The sequence below is a fragment of the Chenopodium quinoa genome, unplaced genomic scaffold (assembly GCF_001683475.1).
Source record: "Chenopodium quinoa cultivar QQ74 unplaced genomic scaffold, ASM168347v1, whole genome shotgun sequence".
Lineage (NCBI taxonomy): Eukaryota > Viridiplantae > Streptophyta > Magnoliopsida > Caryophyllales > Amaranthaceae > Chenopodium > Chenopodium quinoa.
The window spans coordinates 2,211,706-2,234,427 of record NW_018743252.1 but is presented as its reverse complement, the minus strand read 5'-3'; the positions used below and the strand labels follow the sequence as shown (position 1 = coordinate 2,234,427).

Below are 22,722 nucleotides of genomic sequence, written 5' to 3'. Positions count from 1 at the left end.
GGTATGCACATATGTTTAGGCTTCTCTTGGTGAGATGATTAATTAATTCTTAATATGTTTAATGAAGGCTAATTACTGTATTTATAACCTCGAAGTACGTGCCTAATACTAGGTTAAACGGTAAACCTAGGACTGATTGGGCTTGCCTCGGGATTCGGGCCTAGTTGGCCGTTTTCCAGGTTGGCTGATAGTGGGCCACGTGGCGTGGCGCAATTGATCCATGCTGGACCTCTTAGAGCATGACACGTGGCAGCCCCCCTGAATGGTCCACGTGGCTAACACGTGATAGGTGCTGGCTGGTCCACGTGGCAGGGAAAAATCCCCTCAACAAGTAGGGTTTGTACAACACCACCAATCTCATTGCAAGTTTTATCCTTTTATCAACATTAAGCATGATTTGTCGCAAGCTACTAAAACCCATTCTACATATCAATTCCAAAACCTATAGAGATATCAGACATATTATTAGGAAAAAGAGGGATATAGTGATGTCTTTTTTTTTTTTTTTTTTTTTTCTTTCTTCTTTTTTTAAGGAAAAGGGATATAGTAATATTAGATTAAAAAGAAATGGCATTGTATTATGTAAATTGAAATGAAAATCATACAGTAGTCATCTTTAAAATGATTATTACTACATTAAATTTTCATTGGTCGATTATTTATTTTGTTTATCAAACTTATTATAAATGGATTTTCATTTTTCAAATATTTTCCAAAATCTTGTTTTTTTATTTTCATGATTAATTTCCAAAAGAAATGATTTTTAAATAATAATATCATTTTTTATAAGTTTGTCAAAATCTGCATATAAAAATTAAGTATAGTGATAGTCATATTAAGGATCCAATTTTAAATAAAACTTATGTTTTCTGCTATACAAAAAGTAAATTAAAAAACTTAAAGCACAACAAGAGATACAAAGTTACCATTTCCATCACAAGGCTGCATAGGAAAAGAATGATTTTGAATATGCGCATGTTGCTTAACACTAGGCCCTTTCGTACTTTGATTAGTTTACCTTCACGATTAATCCATGGATTTTTAATGAAGTAGCGAAAATGTAACTCGTGCAACTCTCCTAAATTTATCGGATTCCTATATGAGCTTCCCATTTGGTATATAGTCAAATAGGGTTGGTTTACACTAGCTTTCATGGCGACAATGATTGCGTTCACTAACATATCAACGGGTATCTGATACATAGAGAATAATACTTAGAAAGACACATGCATCTTCGACATATTAATATATGCATAACTTTGATTTATACTACTGTTAATGTATAATTTTCACAATTAATAGGGTTTTTTTTTTAAAATTTTTTTTTTTTTAAATAACTTTTTAAAATTTTATGATTTGAAAGTATAAATTTTTCTTAACAAAACAATATTTATAATATCAGTATTAAAGTACGGTCAAAGATAATACACTCTTTGTTTCTTTTAGACACTTATCTTTTTTCAGGGTTATTAAAAATTGCATATAAATTTTGGAGAAAGACAAATGTTGCATGCGAAAGCGACATGTCAAAAGTATTATTTATGAGAACAAACAAGGTGGATTCCCATTAAAAAAGAGTAATTTATTAATGGGTACATTAAAAATAAATAATAAATTACTAAAAAATAAAGAGAGTATATAAATAATGTAAGACAAAATTATAAGGCAAAATTTGCTTTAACACTCTGAACTAAAGCTTAGGTGCAATCAATATCCCAAACTTTGTCTAGTAACTAAAACACCACCAACAATTGATTGAGGTGCAATGTGTAACAACAATTACCCTTTAATTACAAATATCTTAGTTTGAGTGTCCAAAATCACCCATTAATAGCATGCATTGCACCCAAATCTATAGTTAGTGGTGTTCTTACTATTATTTAAAGTTCGAGGTGTTAGCTCCATCCAAATAATAGTTCGGGGTGTTGAGGCCAATTTTACCAAATTATAATGATGCTTGCATTGAGGAATAAAAGATGTTACATTTATTAAACTTTTGAAATGAGAGAAAGTTAAAAGCCCTAAAATTATAGGTTAAGAAAGACAAACCAAATCAAGAATAGAGCTTTTATCGTCGGCAAAGATAAAAGGTATACTTCCTTTTCTGTAATTAACAGCAAATTGATCAAGAGTCCTGTGATAAAAAAAGACAAAATAAGAAGTTTCAAATAAATGTTTGTCAAAGTGAGGACTAGTAGAAGTTACACTTACTTGTATACATACTACTTAAAGTCAGGTACCATTTATTAGATGTGTCAAAACCTCCCCGGCTCAACTATTTGTAAGAAAAATGTTATTACTTTCTTCGTATTTTAATAAGTGTAATATTTTGACCGGTACATAATTTTAGACAATTTGGTTGACTTTAAAATAATAAGAGCTTATAGGGTAGTTGGAGTATTAAAAAAATTGTAAAAAAGAAAATAGTAAGGTTAATAGTTTAATAAAAAGTAATGAATGTGAGAGGAAGAAATAATAAGAAATAAAAAAATAAAAATAAAATAAAATAAAATAAGTGGTGGATTTGGATGGGAACATAAAATGAGAAAGTATAATATCAAAGTGTAACTTTTTGCCAAAAAAAAAGGAAGTGTAATACTTATTAAAACACGGAGGAAATAATGTAATAGAATTGTGTGTTAAGATCACTATTAGTGTGTGACAAAAGGAGTAAAGGTAGGGATTAAAAGTGTTAGATTTAAACAGAATAAAACAAATGAATAAAGCAGTTTAGAATGGATTAAAATGGAAATTATAAAATGGATGGAGTATATTATTATAAATACTAGGTTAGATCCCGTGTCATGCACGGTTTTTCACTCTTTGTTACGAAATATCAATTTAAAGCTATATTTAAATAAATTTTAAAAACTAGTGTGGTCTTAAATCTATTTCTTATTTTATCCCAAATCAAGTGACCTAAAAATCATTTTTTTAATCTTTTATGACCATACTATATTTTTTTTTATTCAAGCTCTCTTCTATTTTGAACCCTGATGGCATACACATTTGATAATTTTTCATTCATCAATTATGTTAGGTTAAAAGATTTATATTCATATTTTTTACTATAAATAATCATTATACATTAAAAAGTAATACTTATGTAGGAATTTATACAAAGATATGGTAAGATATCTAAGTTGGTAAGTATATTTACAATTTTTTTTCCCTAAATTTTGGAAGAAAATATTTTGCGTATATTCTCTCTAATTTTCTTAAAAAGTTTTTTTTTTTTAGAAAAAAAAAATACTAAGGACACACCAGAAGATGACACGTGTCATTGCTAGTGTATCTTTTAGTATAAAGTTATTGATGGTGACCTTGGTAAGTACTCCCTCCGTCACTATTTTTTTATTCAAGTTTGGGTCAAATTTTGAAATTTTTTTATCATAAATTCTCGTTAATCTAAAAGAAATTATTTAATTATGTGGGATCTTGTTTAATTTGTCTCACAACATATTTTATTAATATTAAGTTTTATAATTTTTACACTTATGAAATTTGAGATATGTTAAATCGTCAAACGTATTAAGTCGTGTCTTTAATAGATAATAAAAAGTCAAATTGCGAGAAAATTAGGGATAGAGAGAGTATATATGTTGAGCATTTCACTTTAGTCTATGCATATCTTATATTATTAATATCTCTTATTATCTTATATTTAAAATTAGGGTTTTTTTTTTTTTTGTCAAAAACTACCTAATGAAGCCCAGATTTTATGAGAAACTACGTAATAAAAAATGTATTGTAAGAAACTACCTAAAAAAGGTAAAATGTTTTAAGAAACTATCTATCAAAATGTAAAATGTTGTAAAATACTAGCTCTGTCAAAAATCCACCATTGACCCACCTCAAAACACTCCCAAAACCACCGCTTTCACCCCAAAACCAATACAACCTACTCGAAATTGCATCCACCACGCCGAAACCACTCTCGAGCCCCAAAACCACCATTTTTAACCCCAAAAACCAACATCCCGAATCACAAAACCACCCTTACCAACTCTGAATTTCTTCTAACCACCCCGAAAATAACCTTACCACCTTGAAAATCAAACCTCGTGGTGGTTTTGGGGGTGTGTTCTAACCACCCCGAAAATAACCTTTCCACCTTGAAAATCAAACCTCGTGGAGGTTTTGGGGGTGTTTTGCGGTGGGTCAACGCCATAAAATTAGGTTAACGGTGGAAAAACGGCTAAATGTAGTATTTTACAACATTTTACTTTTTATTAAGTAGTTTCTTATAACGTTTTTTTTAATTAGGTAGTTTCTCACAAAATTTAGGTTATTATTTGGTAGTTTCTGACAAAAAAAACCCTTAAAATTATAAAAAGCTAATGTTTTGAAGCTATTAATAAGGAAGATTCTATAAAATAATAATAACAGTAATAATTTACAATAATATTTTTGATTTTTTTTTTTATCGTAACACAAGTATCATCATGCAGTTGCTTCCTGATGGCATGACAAAATCGACAATGATATAGGGTTGACGTTATGACGTGCATGTCATCACTTTGTCACGTTGTGTGCTAAATAATGTAATAAGATGATTATTAAAACAATTCTGTCAATTAATCTATAATTAATATTCTACGTATTTTAATTTTTGTTGTCGAATAAGCATGTGGTTTTTATTTACAAAATCATGTAATAATTTGTGGAAAAACGGGTTAAATTTGTTATCACTAGTGGAAAATTTGCTATTTGTAACACCGTATTTGTAACAGACAAATTTTGCCTGTTACAATAAACTTATTAATAACGGGCAAAATAACAGTTCGTTACAATAAAACAACGTAGGGGGTATGAAGAATAGTATTTGTAACAGGTTAAGAGGTGCACGTTGCAAGTAACGGAAGCGTATTGTGCGATAGAAATACTTTGTTATTTGTAACGGGCACCGTTTTTCCGATACAAATAGATGATAAACAAATCCCTAAGTCTACACTTAGCGAATCATTTCTTCAGTAATTTTAAGCGGCCTTCCCCTCCCCCCTCTCTCTCCTAAACTTTCTCTCCTCAATCGACTTTCGCTATCATTGAAATCAAAGCGAGTTGGAGTTTCTTATGACCGACCTCACCTAAACCATCGTCCCAGGAAGCTTCCGCAATTAGGATGGATGTTGGTGGGGGGTGTGTTGGAGTTTCGGCCTGGTGGTGGAGGTTGACAGTGTGATGGTCAACAAGGGGAGGTGGCGGTTCTAGTGGTCGGGATAAGGAGATGGCCTGAGGGTGTCGGCTGAGTGGTGCTGTGGTGGTGGGGTGGAGAGAGGGGGTGGATTAGTGGCAGTATTTGGGGGAAGGAAAAAGAAAATAAATAAATTAAAATTTTTATTTATGTCATCAATCATATAGCAACACGTGGCATTGTAACTTCTTTACCAGGTTACATCCGTTTATGTCTTGTTTAAAATTAAGACCCCTCAATGATACGGTCATACTAAAAGGTATAATCAAAGGTTGTCTTGTTTGAAACCAACCACCCCAAGATTGTATTATTGATGACAATTTTTACAATATTTTGATGAGGAAGTTAAATTTAGATATCTAATGATATAGTTTGACAAAAATGAAAAAAAAAATGAAAAATAGTGAAAATTTTGACACAAATATAAAAATATCAAACTTAACAATTCTTTTTTTTTTTTCCAAAATGTATAAATATCAAAAGACAATTAACCAAATGTGTGCAAATTAAATAATATAAAATTTCAAATGTTACAATTAAAAAAGAACAAATGAAATTAAGCCAACTAACTGCCAATAACTTTGATCATAGCTACCATTGGTAACTATTTGTTTATAGTTAGGGGCCGTTTGGTTCGCTGTAATGGGGAAAGGAAATGGGAATGATTCCCTTTGTAAGTGTTTGTTTTGCATCTTTTGTCATTCTCATTCTCCATTTTTTTTTTTTGGGTTTACTCAAAATTGTCCTAAACTCATTCCCCACACCCCCAGCCTTTTGCATTCGCATTCCCCTTCATTACCCACGCTCCTCTCTCTCTCCTCTCAAGCCTCTCCACTGCTCTGCTCCCTGCCACGGTTGAAGATGTTGCCGTCGCCGGTGTTCACGTCCGACTGTAGAGTTGTCGCCACCGGTGTTCACGTCACGACCACCGGTGAAGCTAAGTCGAACACCGACGCCGCTCTCTCTTTCTCTCTCCTCAAGCTTCTCAAGTGAACCATAACGAGCTTAAAGCCGTCGCTGTCGCCGGTGAGCCTTTTGACATTAGATCCGTGACCACCGACCACCCTTTTGCGACCATCGACCACCTGTTGCGACCGTCGACCGTCTGCTGCAGGGAAGCCCTAATTCCTCCATTTTGTAATGCAGTTTTCGTTTTTTTTTCTTGAATTTAGATAACTCTGTGGATTTGCCTTGTTCTAAACTAGTAATGGCGGTGGAGGAGGTCAGTGAGGTGTCGACGATGGCGGAGGCGATGCGGTGGAGAGAGAATGAAGAGGAATGTCGCATTTCTTATTTACTTTTGTTAACACGAATAAGATTTTTAATTGTTCATGCACTTGTAATAAGATATTACTCTTTAATTTGTTCAAAAATGCCTTCATAGTGATTGAATTTGCTATAGAATTCGCATTGTTGACATTTTTTGCTATAGCACGAATGAATTTTTTTTATTTTTTTTTTTTTTTTGTTGTTGTCTGAATCAAGAATGGTTTGATTCCCTAGTTTGAGCCAAACAGTCACAAAGGGAATCAGTCAGCATTTCATTCCGTTTCCTGGTTACAACCAAACAACCGGGGCAAATCAGGGTTAATCCTTTCCTTTCTCCTTCATTCCCTTTCTGCATTCCATTCCGATTCCCCTGTGCAAACCAAACGACCCCTTAAAGTAATGCACTAGGCTTATCATCTATCGTATGATATAATGTAAAATCATAGCTTAGTCCAAATTTACACATGCATTATATCTATACTTCTATAACTAATACTAAAATAGCAATCGCTAATGTCATCTTTTCCCAAAGCTGTACACATGGCGCTATCTCATGAAAAAATTTCCCGCTCAAATGTTAAGCCCATCTATCTATATACCTAAACTATATTAGAGATTTTTTGGAGGGAATTTTCCCTCAAAAACTCTATTTTTTTCGTTTAGATTTTTTTCAAAATTTTTAATGTGTCTAGATACTTTATACTTTAATTATTTATTATTATGACAAGAATAAATAATTATTTATTATTACGACGGAATTTAAGATCACATTTTTCATGAGACTTCTATGTTTAACTTCAATTACCATCATTAAAAACCAAGCATGGCTCGAGTATTATCTATTATATACTATAGTGATTTCGATAATTATCCCCAAAATACATGTGTCATCACCTATACAAAATTTTCCTGACAAAAATTTGTTACTTTGTTGTTGTTGTTGTTGTTGTTGTTGTTGTTGTTGTTGTTGTTGTTGTTTGTTTTTAAAGAAAGTTTGTTAAGTTATTTGATACGAGTCGTTTACCATATAAAATTAAATATTTATTTTCCTAACTTAACCTTCAAATATATTAACAACTAGTAAAAGGGTAAGCAAGGGTCAATCCCACGAGGAGACTTTTAACTCTTAAATCAACGTTTAACTAAATTACAAAATATTACGGAAACTTACATACTATACATTTATTCACATATGTACATGAAATGGGGGGATTAGTTTAAGATAGTACTAAATTAATAAAACTAGTACGAACTAAACTAAACTAAACTACTATTGACAACACAACTAACAATTTCATTATATAACTCTTACTTGACTTAGTTATTAGCAACGACATACAATTGACCTTGATTACCACCGATTATAATTATTTGACTAAGTGTAGAGCCTAAGATAACAAAGACTCCCTATCATCCCTTGATTTTAGTCAATTACGAACTAAGCCAAATTGACTCTAAACCATTCTAACTTATACAAATATGATTGCAACTCATATAATTTAAAAATGGAAGCATTATAAACTAGGAGACATCATTAGTGCAAATTAATCTAATCACATAAATGTTTAGAATAATTAGATTGAAAATACTCCTAACTCATATTATGACCAAAATCGCAGATTTAACATGAGAAGGGGCTACTTCATTATACGATGTAACTAAGCTAAACCGTATAACTAGCAAATATTCACAATCACACACAATGAAAGATAACAATCAACCACGTAATTGTAAAATTTATCACTAATAAAAAGTGTTTCGGGGTTTTCTGATGTCCTGCGGGAGAGCTACAATTCCGAGACTGGAACCGGACGCCTGTACCTGCAAAACAAACGGATGCTCCGGATGATTGGAGATCCGCCTCCGACGGTCAAGTTAGTACTTGATTAAGGAGTAATTAATGCGGAAATTAAAGTGATTGGGTCTCTCTAGGTGAGAGTGTTTAATGTGTGTAATCTGCGTTTTTTAGCGTGTCATCTCCCTTAATGAGGATTAAGGGAGGTATTTATAACCTCGGAAAACGTGTCAATCTAGGTTTAGGTTAACCTTGGGCTGATTGGGCTTCCCTCGGAAGTTGGGCCTAGGTGACCGGTTATCCCAAGTGTCATGGGAAGGACACGTGTCGTGTCGTAATTGGTCCATAGTTGACGGATCATTGCTTGACACGTGGCAGGCTCCTATTGGCCCATGTGACGGACACATGGCGGAACCTGATTGGTCCACTTGTCAGATGGTGATTGGTGGGGAAAAATCCCCTAATCATTTGCCCCTCACAGGTGGCACGTGACTGGTCACGTGTTGCCTGTGACAGGTATCGCCCTGTAACAGGCGACGACCTGCTACAGGAGTCACTCGGCGAGAGGCCGAGAGATTCTCCCGCCAAAATTTTGAATTCTGGAAGTGACCCTTCGCCTTCTCATTTCGCCTATATAGAGGAGTGTTGACTTCGGTCATTTTCTCACTTGAAAACTTTGTGAGAGAACATTCGGACCCCTGAACTTGCTCTGACATTTTGGACCCTTTCTGCCTACCGCCTGCTCTGACAAGCCGACTGCAAAGGATTTTCAGAACTTCATCAATCGTCACTCGTTCAGGTAACAGTCGGTTCTCTTACTCTTAATTTTCTCTTTACTTTATTCTTTTTTTGAAATGGCACCACGGAAGCACACGACACGACCTAGGTTAGTGATCAGCCGGTCACCGGGGACGGCTGAATCTAGGACTAGGAGTGACGCCTGCCCTTTTCTGGACCCATCTTTGCCCTTTATACAAAGTCCGACTGTATCTGTGTCTATGCAAAGCATGATGGCCAGAACAAAAAAGACTGCCAGGATCTCAAACTCAGACGGCTCCTCCCACAGGGTGCCGATTAGTGAAACATCTGACCAGGCGCCAGATGTGGAAGTGAAACAAAGCGGCTTGAAAGCCGACAGTTTTGAGGGAGGAGTCAAAGTGACCCCTTCCCATTTTACAGTTGACAATTCTACATTCTCTCCTGCTCCTTTTAAAGGAGAGGAGGCGGGCCCCTCCGGGAGAGGGGAAGATTCGTCCTCTTCGGACTCGTCAGAGGACGATTCCGAGTCTAGCTCTTCTGGCCATGCTTCCCTGGACACAGAAGAGAAAAACAGTCGCCTACAAGAGGCGAGGCTTTGTCACGCAGTTGAGAAAGGGGACGATTGGGCGGAGCCATCCGCCTCTCACCGAGAGCAAAATACCCCCTACTACTGCACGGTACCTCGGGGCCGGATCACGGCCATACAAGAGAAAGTGGAGAGCTTTATCGCAAACAACACAATGGGCCCCGACTTTTTAGTGTTCGTGCCAGATCCAGAAGACACAGTCGTATGGCCGGCTGGTACCAGTTATGATGGCGCCTGCTTTGGCTGCTACGAGGCGGCCATCAAGGCTGGGCTGCGCTTCCCACTACATCCAGCTGTTCAGCGGATCTTGGATGGGTATGAGTTGGGGTTATGGCAGTTAGCCCCGAACTCCTAGGTCAACGTACTCGGCTACGTGGCCGGGTGCGAACTGCACGGGGTGGAGCCGAGCTTCGAGGCTTTCGCCCACATGAACTACCTCAGCCGGACCCCTAAGGCAGGCGGTACCGGCTGGTATCAATTGACGAGCCACAGGGGCTACCTCATGACGAGAGGTAAAGCAAACAAATGGAAGGACTGGCGGAGCACCTTCCTCATCATTGAGAGTTCAGACACAGAGCTGAACAAGCGCTTCAACAGGTGGAACAGGAATCCGCCCCTTCTTGCAGGCGGCCGCAGCATGCCGCCTGTTCCCCCCAAGGCTAAGAAAGAGATCCTAGATAAAGGACTCTTCAAAGTAGAGTCGAAGGTGAACTCTACTTCAGGGGTACGAGAGCAAGTACCCCTGCACTGCGTCCCGAGCTTCAAATGGCTCTACGACGAGTACTTTTTGGCCGCCTGTGGCCTCAGCAGTCGGTGCTCAAGAGGTAGCCGGCCTGTCGAATACTCTGTTGTTCCGTGCATTTCTTGTTATGACTTTTATTAACTTTGCTATTTTGTTTTTGCAGCGGACGCCATGAGCAAAATTACGGCCTCCAAGACTGCGGCGGCCATGTTGCGGGCCTCCATCATGCAACAGTCATCAACCGACTCCCCCAACAAGGGGGCACCCTTGGTGGGCTTCGAACCTTTCACCCTCTTTTTGGAGTTGTGTTTATGCATATACTGACTCTTTTCTTCTTTTTTAGACGGGCGCTCCAAGAGCTTCTTCTTCCCAACAGCCGGACCCTAAGGCCCGGAGGACGACTGTTGCGAGCTCTCCTGGTTCTACCAGGAAACATGTGGCGGCTGAGAAACAGCCGGCCACTTCTTCTAAAGCTCTGGCTGGACCACCTAGAAGTATGAAATTGTCCTTGTAAATTTTAGACTTGCTCCCTTCTTTACTAGGTCTAATCCGTTTGTTTATGCTTGATGCAGCCGGCCCTCAGGAGCCTGACTTGGTCGAGGTGGCCAAGTCTATGATCAAGGTCGTTCCTCCAGCTAAAAGGGAGGCGGTCAGGGGTGTCGGCACCCTTGACCTAGACGGGATTGCAGGGGTCCTTGCTGAGGTATACTTAGCATATTTTTGAGTATTTGAATTCCGGGACGCCTGTTTTCTTTTTGTTTGGAAACTGACGCCTGTTCCCCTTTTTACTTAGGCCCTGCTCAGAGTGAACGGCCTTCGCAAGCCGCTTGATCGGAAGAACAAAGAGGTAAAGGCTGCAAAAGCTATGGCCGCCTCTGACTGTGATAAGGCAATGTTTCAAATTGCCCAAAATGAAGTTCTGACCATTGATATTTTTTATTATCAGGCGCAGGCTACCGCCGCTATCCGGGCTCAGTTAGAGGCGGCCCAGAAGAGGAATAGCGAGCTGGAGGCGACCATCAACAACCTCAAGGCCGAGCTGAGACCTCTTCGCCAAAAGATGTCCTCATACGAAACCTTGGAGAAATCCTTGGCGAGCGTAAAGGTACGCCTGGTGACCCAGGAGAAGAGTCTTACTCAGGAGCTCTCAGAAAAGGCCGAGCAAGAAAAGAAAGAGCTGGTCCAGGAGATGATGGAAGACTCTGCTCAAATCCAGCGCATGACTTGGGGCCGCCTCTTCCCCAATGCCGACTTTGCCTCATGGGAAAAAACGTACCGCCAGTGTTCTGATAGATATAATCAAGAGATCCTGGCGGCTGCTGAGGAAGAGGCGTTGGCGGCTGCTGAGGAAGAGGCGTTGGAGGAGGAGGAGCAGCCGGTAGTGGCGCTTGTGCCGCTTGGGGGTAATGCATCAAAGAAGGATGCAGCTGAAGCCGAGTCCAGCAAGAAGAGTGCTGACCAGGCGGCAGCTGCTAATATTGAAGATCTGCCCCCTTCTTAAGTTTTATGTCTTCTTTCCACAGCCTGCGTGCCGTTTGTTTGTATTTACCCGGCCATGGGGCCGGGGCTCTGAATATTTTGCCGGTCTTTAATGACCGGCTTCTTTTTAATGAAATTTTTGTTTTGCTTCAAATTTGTTTAAGTATTGAATATTCTGATATCCAATTGTACACTATACCGACTGTTTTACATGGCCGATAGTTGCAGACAGGTACGGATAGTTAGTCACGTCGCCTATGCCCCTGGACGACTGGTTGTCTGTTTCCAGGCTAGACGATCAGTCGGCCATATATCCAATCGGTATTCGAACCATTTAAAGACTGGATCCCCTTTAGGCAGGCGGTCCTGTCATTTGTAAAATTAACCAAGTAGGAAAGTTGTTTCCCACTTGTCATGCTTTTAGGCTAGAGACTTTAGGCCGTCTAGGCCGACTGTTTCCCGCCATATTTAATCTAGTGTGAACAGGTGCTGTATGAACATCTTTTTAGTTTCATACTAAAATTTTTAAGGAGTGACCAAGTAAACATGATTGTTACCTAGTCGCCTAGTAACTGAGTAGTAGAGGTATCAAGCGGTGGATACCGGTTGTTCCCCTTTATTCGCCAATGTTTGTTGGCTTTTAACTCATAAGTTGTTAACCTAGCAGGAGTAGTGGTTGAGAGCCCTTGTTTGCTAAAAACAGGCGGACGACTCATACCTTTTAGGCTCCATACTAAGTTTGAGAGATTGACTATGAGTTAACTTTGGTGTTACTCAGTCGCCGTCACTCCTGCTTGAGTAGTAAAGGTACCAGGCGGCGGAGGCCGGCTGAACCTTTTGATTTGCCAATGTTTGTTGGCTATTAACTCAAGAGGTACCCCCTGCATTTATCCCAAGTAATACAGGCGGTCATCTGACTCAGATGCCAACTGCTACCACTGGTTTGGTTAGTGATAGAGTTATCCTTGTCTCAAAAACGGCTACGTGGTTGCCCTTGGGGGCAGTCGTATAGGTGCCGTATAATTAGTTTATAGAGCAATGTTCCACCCAAAAGGGAGCTGCTCTCTACGACGAATTTCATCCGAAGGGATGCCGCCGGACGCCTGCTATGATGTTGGGACAGGTCGTATTAGTTTTGAAGATTGGATCAGTTGGCTTGGCGCCTGGTCTGATCATTCGGCCTGTGGCCTTGGTTAGTTCTTGGTGAACGTAGGTGCTAAGTAAAAGGAGGGTAGCCGCCTGTTTAGGCACAGGGTCGGCCAGGCCCTGATCATTTTTATTCAAGTATAAGGGGGGTGGCTGTGTGTTTGGAACCAGTCGACCCTCTTCTATGGAGAGTAGCCGACTATATGTCCAGACGGCATGCCCCTATGGTGAGAGTAAAATATTCAATGGAGAGTAGCCGACTATAAAGGTACAGGCGGCATGCCCCTCTGAAGATAGAGTAAAATACTCAATGGAGATTAGCCGACTGTAAAGGTACAGACGGCATGCCCCTCTGAAGATAGAGTAAAAACTGAGAATGGAGAGTAGCCGACTGTTTGTTAGTAGGCGTGCCCCTCTTAGTACAAAATTGAATATTAAGTATGCAAACTTTTATTAAGTAGCCCTTGACTATTCATTCAAAAGAAATATTTCTTAAGATTATCTACATTCCAAGTTCGAGGCAACGGTTGTCTGTCTGGTGTTCCCAGACGGTAGGTACCGTCCCTGACCTCTTCACAGATTCGGTAGGGTCCTTCCCAGTTGGGAGTTAGTTTGCCAGACTCATTAGCCCTACCAACTGCTTCCATTTTTCTAAGTACAAAGTCCCCCACTTTGAGTGGACGCCTGTGTACTTTTTTGTTGTATGATCTAGTCATTCTCAAGCGGTAAATTTCATGGCGCAAGACAGCATTGCCCCTCCTTTCAGGAAGTGAGTCTAATGCCAGGAGCATGGCTTCCCAGTTTGCCTCTTCGTCATATAGCATTACTCGAAGAGTCGGCTCGTAGTGTTCTATTGGAAGAACAGCTTCCGCACCATAAGTTAGGAGGAATGGAGTTTCTCCAGTCGCCCCTTTTTCAGTCGTCCTAATGGCCCAGAGAACATGTGGTAATTCATCCGCCCATAGGCCGCCTGCTCGTTCAATCTTTTTCTTGAGACCGTCTGAGATGATTTTATTAAAGGCTTCTACCTGGCCGTTTGCTTGTGGACGACCGACAGATGCAAAGTAGTGTGAAATTCCTTGGTCACCCAACCAGCTTGCACATGCGGATTCCGGCTAGTAAAGCTTCATATTCTGCCTCATTGTTTGAGGCCTGAAAACTGAAGCGTAGAGCATACTCGTACCTGTCGCCCTCCGGCGACTGACATATGACGCCTGCTCCACAACCATTTGAAGTAGAACTTCCGTCCACATATACCTTCCTGACTTGGTCTGCAACTTGAGAGTCAGGAGGACGAGTCATCTCAACAATAAAGTCAGCAAAGGCTTGCCCCTTCACTGCTTTTCTAGGCTCGAAAGTAACTTCGAGGCTCTGTATTTCTATGGCCCATTTGATCATTCGGCCTGACGACTCCATGATGGTCAGTGGCCGCTTGATAGGTTGGTCTGTATACACGACGATTGCATGTGCCAAAAAGTAGGGCTTCAATTTTTTAACAGCCATGAAGAGTGCAAGACCAAATTTCTCCACTAAGGGATACCTCAACTCGGCATTTTTCAGTACATGACTGACAAAGTAGACCGGGAGCTGACAGCCGTCTCTTTCAGCAAGGAGAACAGCGCTTAACGCATGATCAGAGACGGCCAGGTACATGTAGAGTACTTCTTTGGGCAAAGGGCTGACCAGCCTTGGCAAGGAATGCAAGTGAACTTTCAATTTCTAGAAGGCCGCCTCAGCATCCGGCCCCCATTCAAACCTTGCCTTTTTCTTAATTGCCTGGAAAAAGTATAGGCATTTGTCGCCTGATCGACTTAGAAATCTTCCCAAGGCCGCCAGACAACCTGTTAACTTCTGAACCTCTCGGATGGTACGAGGCGACTGCATGTCAATGACCGCCTGCACCTTCTCAGGGTTCGCTTCTATTCCCCTCTGATTGATAAGGAATCCGAGAAATTTCCCAGACTCAACTCCAAAGACACATTTCTTGGGATTGAGCATGACATGGTGCCTCCTGAGTGTGGCGAAAGTTTCTCGGAGGTCCGACAGATGATCTTTCTGAAGTTTAGACTTGACAATCATATCATCAATATATGCCTCGACATTTCTCCCAATTTGATCAAAGAACACAGTGTTTATCATTCGCTGGAAAGTGGCCGGGGCATTCTTAAGACCAAACGGCATGACCGTGTAACAGTATAACCCCTGATCAGTGACGAAGGCCGTCTTCTCCTGATCTTTCTTCCATAAAGGAATTTGATGGAAACCAGAGTAGGCGTCCATAAAGCTCATCAAAGCATGGCCGGCTGTTGAGTCGACCAGGTTATCAATTTTAGGCAGAGGGTAACTGTCTTTGGGGCACGCCTTGTTTAAGTCTGTGTAGTCTACACACATTCGCCAGGTGCCATTCGGCTTTTTAACAAGCACCACATTTGCAACCCAGTCTGGGAAGTAACATTGCCGAATGAACCCTACATCAAGTAATTTTTTAACTTCAGCGGCTGCCGCCTGACTTCTTTCTTCGCCATGGTTCCGCTTCTTCTGCCGTACCGGCTTCTTTTTTGGATCCACGGCCAGTTTATGTACCGCCAGATCAGGACTAATGCCTGGCATTTCATGGACTTCGAATGCAAAGATGTCCTTGTATTCTTTCAATAGTTTGTGAAAGTCGTCACCCAGGACTCTCAGAGCAGTCGTCCTAACTTTGACTGTTCGGTCAGGACGCGAGTCGTCTAAGATCAGGTCCGTATGCTCACCAGCCGGCTGAGGGCGGAATTCATCCGACCGCTCCTCTGCCAATGATTGCTATTTTCTGTCTTTTCTTGCGGCCCCTGTCTGGGCTGCCTTTCTCTTCTTGCCGCCTGCTTCTTGAACAGGCGCACTCTCCTTGACATTGTCAAGGTCTGTTTTTCCACCACTTGACCCAGTGGCCATAACAGTGGGCTTGACATCCGAGAGATAGCACTCTCGGGCCATCTTCTGATCTCTCCTTAGGGACCCGACTGTTCCATTATCCCTCTCAAACTTGAGCAACATAAGAGATGGGATTATAACAGCCTTGGAATTATTCAGGGTTGGTCGTCCTAGAATCATGTTGTAGGCCGAGAGTTCTTCTACTATCAGGAACCGGACTACCATGTGTCGTCCTTCCCCTTTTTCGCCCAGACGGATGGGTAAATCCACTCGTCCCACTGGGTGGACGACTCCTCCTCCAAACCCTACTAAAGGGTGGGAGGCCGGATGTATGCAATCAGTCTGATATTTTAGTTTCGACAGACATTTGCTACTGATGAGATCTGAGGAGCTTCCGGTATCTATGAGGATTCGGCCAACTCTCTGGTTGGTCACTTTACATTCAATAACGATAGGGTCGTCATGCGGCCCCTTTACCCCTCCTAGATCTTCTTCAGTGATGAAAATCTCAGGAAATGAATATTTAGAGGGCCGTTCTTGGTGAACGGAATTTACATCTAACCGTCTGATATTGTCTTTGTTGCCCCTAATAGTGGGGCCGCCTCCTGAGAAGCCGCCTGCAATGGTGTAGACGACTGCATCATCTGTATCGGAGCTGTCGGCCTGTTGATTCTTTTTGGTCGACTGCTTTTTTGAGGAAGTGTTCCCCGTAGATTTCTTGACATAAGTGTCAAGATCACCTTGCTCAGCCAGGCGGTCCAAATACCGCATGAGACTGATGCAGTCATTGGTGTGATGACCAACATCTTAATGATAATCACAGAATTTTTCTTGGTTCCGATTGTTTGCAGAACCCTTCATGGGGACCGGCTTCTCAATTGAGATCCGTCCCTTGATTTCCTTTAGGATAAATTGGCTATCCTTGTTAAACACATACTTTGGGGAGTATGGTTTGAATTCTTTTTTCTTTTTCTGGGCCGGCTGTTTAGAGGAATCAGCCGCCCAGACCTCTTTTCTCTTCTCGTCTTTGTTTGGCGACTGCTTCTGTCGTCCTTCTCTTTTGTCGGACCTTTTCCCGTCTGACTGTTTTACCGTACTACAAAGATCAGTCGCCTGTATATAGGCTTCCGCTTCAATCAAGGCCTCTTGAAGAGTCGCCACCCTCTTTCGGACCAAATCAAATTTGAAGGTCGACCCGTTTGAGACCTCTGAAAAAGTCAGTATAGGCTACTTCATCCGGTAACCCTTGAATCTGTATTCTCATCAGGTTAAACCGCCTGATGTAAGAACGAAGCCCCTCCTTCTCGCCCTGCTGAATTGTTCCTAAATCAAGGGTCGTCTTCTTCGCAGGGATGTTCATGGCGAAGTTGGAGGTGAATAAGTAAGCAAGCGTCTTGAAGTTATTTACACAACCAGTCGACAGGTTGCCGAACCATTGTTGTGCGATTCCTTTGAGAGTCGCTGGGAAACACTTGCACCAAGTGGGATCATCCAACCCTTGAAGGTACATCAGGTTGGTGAATGCCATCAGATGGTCTTCTGGGTTAGTAGTGCCGTCATAGGCGCCTACTAATACATTTTTTACTTTGGCCGGCTGAGCGGCTTCAGTAATTTCCTTGGAGAAGGCCGACGGCTGTTCACCAAGTCTAAGAATCCGTAGCTGCCAGTCCATAGGTTGGACATTTTTTGCTGCATGTCCACCAAACGGAGGTGGCTGTAAAAAATAATGTTGTTGCGGTACAAACGGTAAGTTTGGTACCGCCTGGTCGCTATGAAAGCCGGACTGACGGGAGGTGCCGCGTGACTGACTCTCATGATGCGACTGAGTATGCCTCATCGAGGTATTTCGCAGACTGTCTTGGAAGTTTGAAGTAGAGGCCGACTCTGACAATCGGTCACTCTTCTTCTGCTCTACCAGTAGCCGAGCGTCTGTGTATGTTTTCCTCGACCCGTCCGCCTGAATATGACGAACAGGTTTCCTATTTCCTGGAGTAGGAAAACGGTATTTTGTGAAATCAAGGGCAGGTGGCTCCCACTTCCTAGATTTAGGATGAGGGGTCGCCTCTCGCCCTTGAACTGGTTTCCTCTTCCGTGAAGTGGAGGGTTTCTTAGCCGACTGCTCCTTGTCCAGAGCAGGCGGCTTCTTGTTGATCAACTCTTGAATTTCTCCCTTGAAGTCCCTCATGAAGGTCATGAGTTCGTTCCTTGTGATGGGAGCAGACCCATCAGTCGGCTGCTGCCGAACAGGCGGTGCGCCTGCTGGCTCGCTTCCAGTTTGAAGATGTTCCCGTTCCCTCTTTTCGGTATAACGGGCACGTCGGGTCCTTAGGGTCCCGTCTGAAGCTGTGTGAGCTTCAACTTCAAATTCATTCTCAGTATCGTGGTCCGACTGAACTAGAGGGTCGTCCAGGGGACGTCTCTCTTCAGGAGCCGGTACAAACGTGGATGCCATCTCAGAAGTACTTTCCCCACAGACGGCGCCAAGATATTTCGGGGTTTTCTGATGTCCTGCGGGAGAGTTAAAATTCTGAGACTGGAACCGGACGCCTGTACCTGCAAAACAAACGGATGCTCCGGATGATTGGAGATCCGCCTCCGACGGTCAAGTTAGTACTTGATTAAGGAGTAATTAATGCGGAAATTAAAGTGATTTGGTCTCTCTAGGTGAGAGTGTTTAATGTGTGTAATCTGCGTTTTTTAGCGTGTCATCTCTCTTAATGAGGATTAAGGGAGGTATTTATAACTTTGGGAAACGTGTCAATCTAGGTTTAGGTTAACCTTGGGCTGATTGGGCTTCCCTCGGAAGTTGGGCCTAGGTGACCGGTTATCCCAGGTGTCATGGGAAGGACACGTGTCGTGTCGTAATTGGTCCATAGTGGACGGATCATTGCTTGACACGTGGCATGCTCCTATTGGCCCATGTGACGGACACATGGCGGAACCTGATTGGTCCACTTGTCAGATGGTGATTGGTGGGGAAAAATTCCCGAATCAACAAGCATGTTCAATAAATAATTGAATCGGAAAAATCACTCAAAGTATATTTAACAATACTGACCAAAATACTATGCTAATAATCAAATCAAAATAAGTCAATGAGAGTAGTAAAGGAATTAACAAGGTATGAATTAAAACAATTGAGTAAGAAGAAGAACTTATAAAATTGTACTCAAGAACACTCGTATGAGACTCGGCTTCGACCCCGCAATTTGCCGTCGTTCTTGTTCGACCTTGAATTTGAGACTAAACTTCCTTCTTCTCTTCCATTTGCGCCAGTTCAAGGACCCGATTGAAACCTTCACTCTCAATTTCTCAGATTTTTGGTTGTAGTTGAGCGTCCTCCGTAAGGGATAATTGGGGGGGTTTTATACCCAAAAACGACCTCAAATTGTATATGCATGGGAGGATAAATTCTTGAAAATTGGATAAAATTTCATCTTCTCCTTGAATTTCGGAGGAAAGAGGTTGAAAATAAACATATGGAATATGGTAGTTTTGAGCTTTGGTTTTCATGCAAAACCAGTTCTTATCTTCTTCTTTTCTTTGTTTTTCTTTTTGTTTTCTTTTTATTTTATGATAAAGGCACGTGATGCTTTTGTTGCTTGAAGTAGTAAAATGGGCTAACTTTCTCTTTATTTGATCAAATCCACTTTCTTTTCCTCTAGCTTTCCTATCAAAAACACATAACAAAATATTTAGTACCAATTATTATAAAAATAGCTATAAAATACAATACTAACATAAACTAAGAAATAAAATTATTAAAGTGGATAATTTCGTAAAATAACTAATATAAAGCGGCCATTGGACTAATATTAGGGACTAAAAATAGAGTATATTATGCACTTATCATTATTACCTTATATTTAGGTAAGGGATAGATGCACAATAATAATAATAATATAAATAAAATTAAAAAATATGATGGTAATAAATGTTACGTAATATTATAAATTACCACTAAGAATATTATCAAGGAAAAATTGCCAAGAATAATACAACCTTTGTTTTTTTTTTTTTTTTTTTTTTTGTAAATAATACAACCATTTGATTATACATGAATATCACAACCTTTGGGAGATCGTGTGTTAATTTTAAATAAGACATAATCAGTTGGTAACCTGTTAAACAGGTTATCCATGACACGTGTCGCTCAATGATTGTTTTAAATTTTTTATGGTTTTTTTTCCTTTTCTCTCTCCTCCCAATCAACATCACCGTTACTCCACCTTCACACCACCTCCAGCAACCCCTAACCCTAGCCCCACAACCGAAAATCGCTAATCCCCTTCCTCAACCCACCTCGCAAATCACCTATCCCCTTCTCCAGCAGCCGCGAAAACCACCCCTCCCCTTACCCCTAGCCCCCTGAAATACCATCCCTCCCCTTCCCCAGCCTCCGATAACCGTCCCCCTCCTCTTCCCCAGCCCTGAAAACAACCTTGTCCTTTTCTCCGGCCTAAAATCCACCGCGGACTTCTTTATCTAGCCTAAAATCCGATGCGGATCGACTCTTAACTCCAGCCTAAAAATCACTCATCCCGCCATTTCTTTGCATTCATGCCGCCGTCGTGGCGTTCGCTGGGGTTAGGTGTGTGGTATGCAACGGGGAGGTGGTCGCCTAGGGAAGGGGTTGTGTGTTTGACGGGCAAGAGGGTCACCGGGGGAAGGGGCTGCTGGTTAGGGCTTGGAGGTTTATTTATTTTTTTTTATAATAAAAAATTATTAATTTAGACCAATTATATGAAGACATTAATTTAGACCAATTTTATGAAGACACGTAGTGTCATAGACAACTTGTTTAACCTGTTACAAGTTTTTTGTCTTATTTAAAATAGAAATCCCCCAAATGTTGTAATATTTTTCAGGTGTAATCCAAAGGTTGTATTATTTAAAAAAAGGGGCCAAAGGTTGTACTATTAATGACAACTTTTCCTATTATCAATATATTTTTTTTAATCAACTAGAATAATATAAATAGTATGTACTTTTTAATTGAGAATAAGGACAAGCTTTCATATTACGAATACTAAAATATTATTACTCCTTGCATCTCATATTACTTGTACCATAAAATATCACAGTGTTTATTTTTATTTTTTATTTTTTTTTTTTTTTTCACTTACTATAATTTTGTTTTGTACATTTTTTAATAAATGAATAATGAAATACTACAGTAAACTCTTTATATCTAAACTAAACATCGTCATTTCAGGAGAAGTGTTATTCACATAAGCCAGTTCAAGTAATTTTTCATGATGGTCGACTAGTGATCTTCCCAAAACCTATTACAGCACTCTTCATCATCTTATGGTTCCCCATTGGATTGATGCTTGCAGTCATCCGACTTTCGATCGTTGTACTTATTCCACATCCAAGTATTTGGTTTCGAACAACAGTTAATGTCTTGGGTCTTCGCATAACTGTTAACGGTCATCCCACACCCCCACCTTCCTCCTCGTCGTTCAGTGGTATCCTCTTCGTCTGCAACCACCGCACCTTCTTAGACCCCGTTGTCGTCTCTGGTGTCCTCAACAGGAGGGTTGTCGCTATGAACTACTCTCTGTCATCAATATGGGAGGCCCTTTCACCAATGCCGACATTTCGGTTATCTCGAGTTCGCAAATTAGATGAAGAAAGGATTAAGAGAGGGTTAGCAACAAGTGACTTGGTAATTTGTCCTGAAGGAACCACATGCCGTGAACGTTTTCTTTTAAGGTTCAGTAGCTTATTTGCTGAACTAACTGATTAAATCGTACCCGTTGCTATCAACTCCAAGGTTCCATACTTTTATCCAACCACGGCTCGAGGTTGGAAAGCTTTGGATCCAGTTTTCTTCAACATCAACCTTGCCATGGAATATGAGATCACGTTCTTAGAAAAACTTCCCGTTGAGTCAACTTGCTCCCATGGTAAATCAGCAAATAATGTAGCTAACCTTGTTCAACGACAATTGGCTACCTATTTAAATTTTGAAAATACCAACTTTACGAGGAAGGATAAATACAGTTTATTAGCAGGAAATGATGGGACAATAGTTTAAAATTTTATGTTTTTCTAATTTTTTTTTTTCACTATTACTTTTAAAGTACTCTTTTATTTCAGAATAAAGATATCTTTTCTTTCAAAAAAAGAATGATAATCTCTGTGATTTTATTTAATTAATACTATACATATTAATGTCAGGGTCTATTAGCATAATACAAGATCAGCATTTTATGTATCACTCTCTTCATTTTATAATAGTCGCAACACTTTTCTTGTATATCTGTTTCATAATATTGCAACACTTCCTTATTTAGTAATAAGAACTATATGTTATTTTAGTAATTATCTCTCCTTTTAACCTCACTTTTACAAACATTAAATTAATTTTCTCTCATATCAATCCGGTTCAGGATAAAAATTCCTCGGTCCACGTGGACCAATTGTATGGTGACACGTGTCACCCTCATAGAGGTTCTGAAAGAACCTATCCTCTGTTGACACGAACATTCCTTCCAAGAAAACAAGTCTCGACTTGGGAGCAATACAACAGAGAGATAGAGAAGGGCTATGGTCCTACGTCAGGCGGTTCAATCTGATGAGAATTCAGATTCAAGGGTCGTCTGACGAAGTGGTCTACACATACTTCTTCAAAGGTCTGAAGGACAGGTCGACCTTCAAGTCCGACCTCGTCAGGAAGAGGGTTGCCACCCTCCAAGAGGCTTTGATGGAGGCGAAAGCTTACATACAGGCGACTGAGTTTTGTGCCATCAAGTAGCCGTTGGACCCTAAAAAGTCCGACAAAAAAGAGAGTTTGTCTGCTCAGCCAGCTAAAAAAGAAGAGAGCAAGAAAAGAA

The 22,722-nt window shown here is 40.6% G+C and overlaps 1 pseudogene; it reads left to right on the top strand.

Annotated features, from left to right (window-relative positions):
- Positions 1-6,401: 6,401 nt before the first annotated feature.
- Positions 6,402-22,260, top strand: LOC110734840 (annotated as a pseudogene).
- The last annotated feature ends 462 nt before the right edge of the window (positions 22,261-22,722 follow it).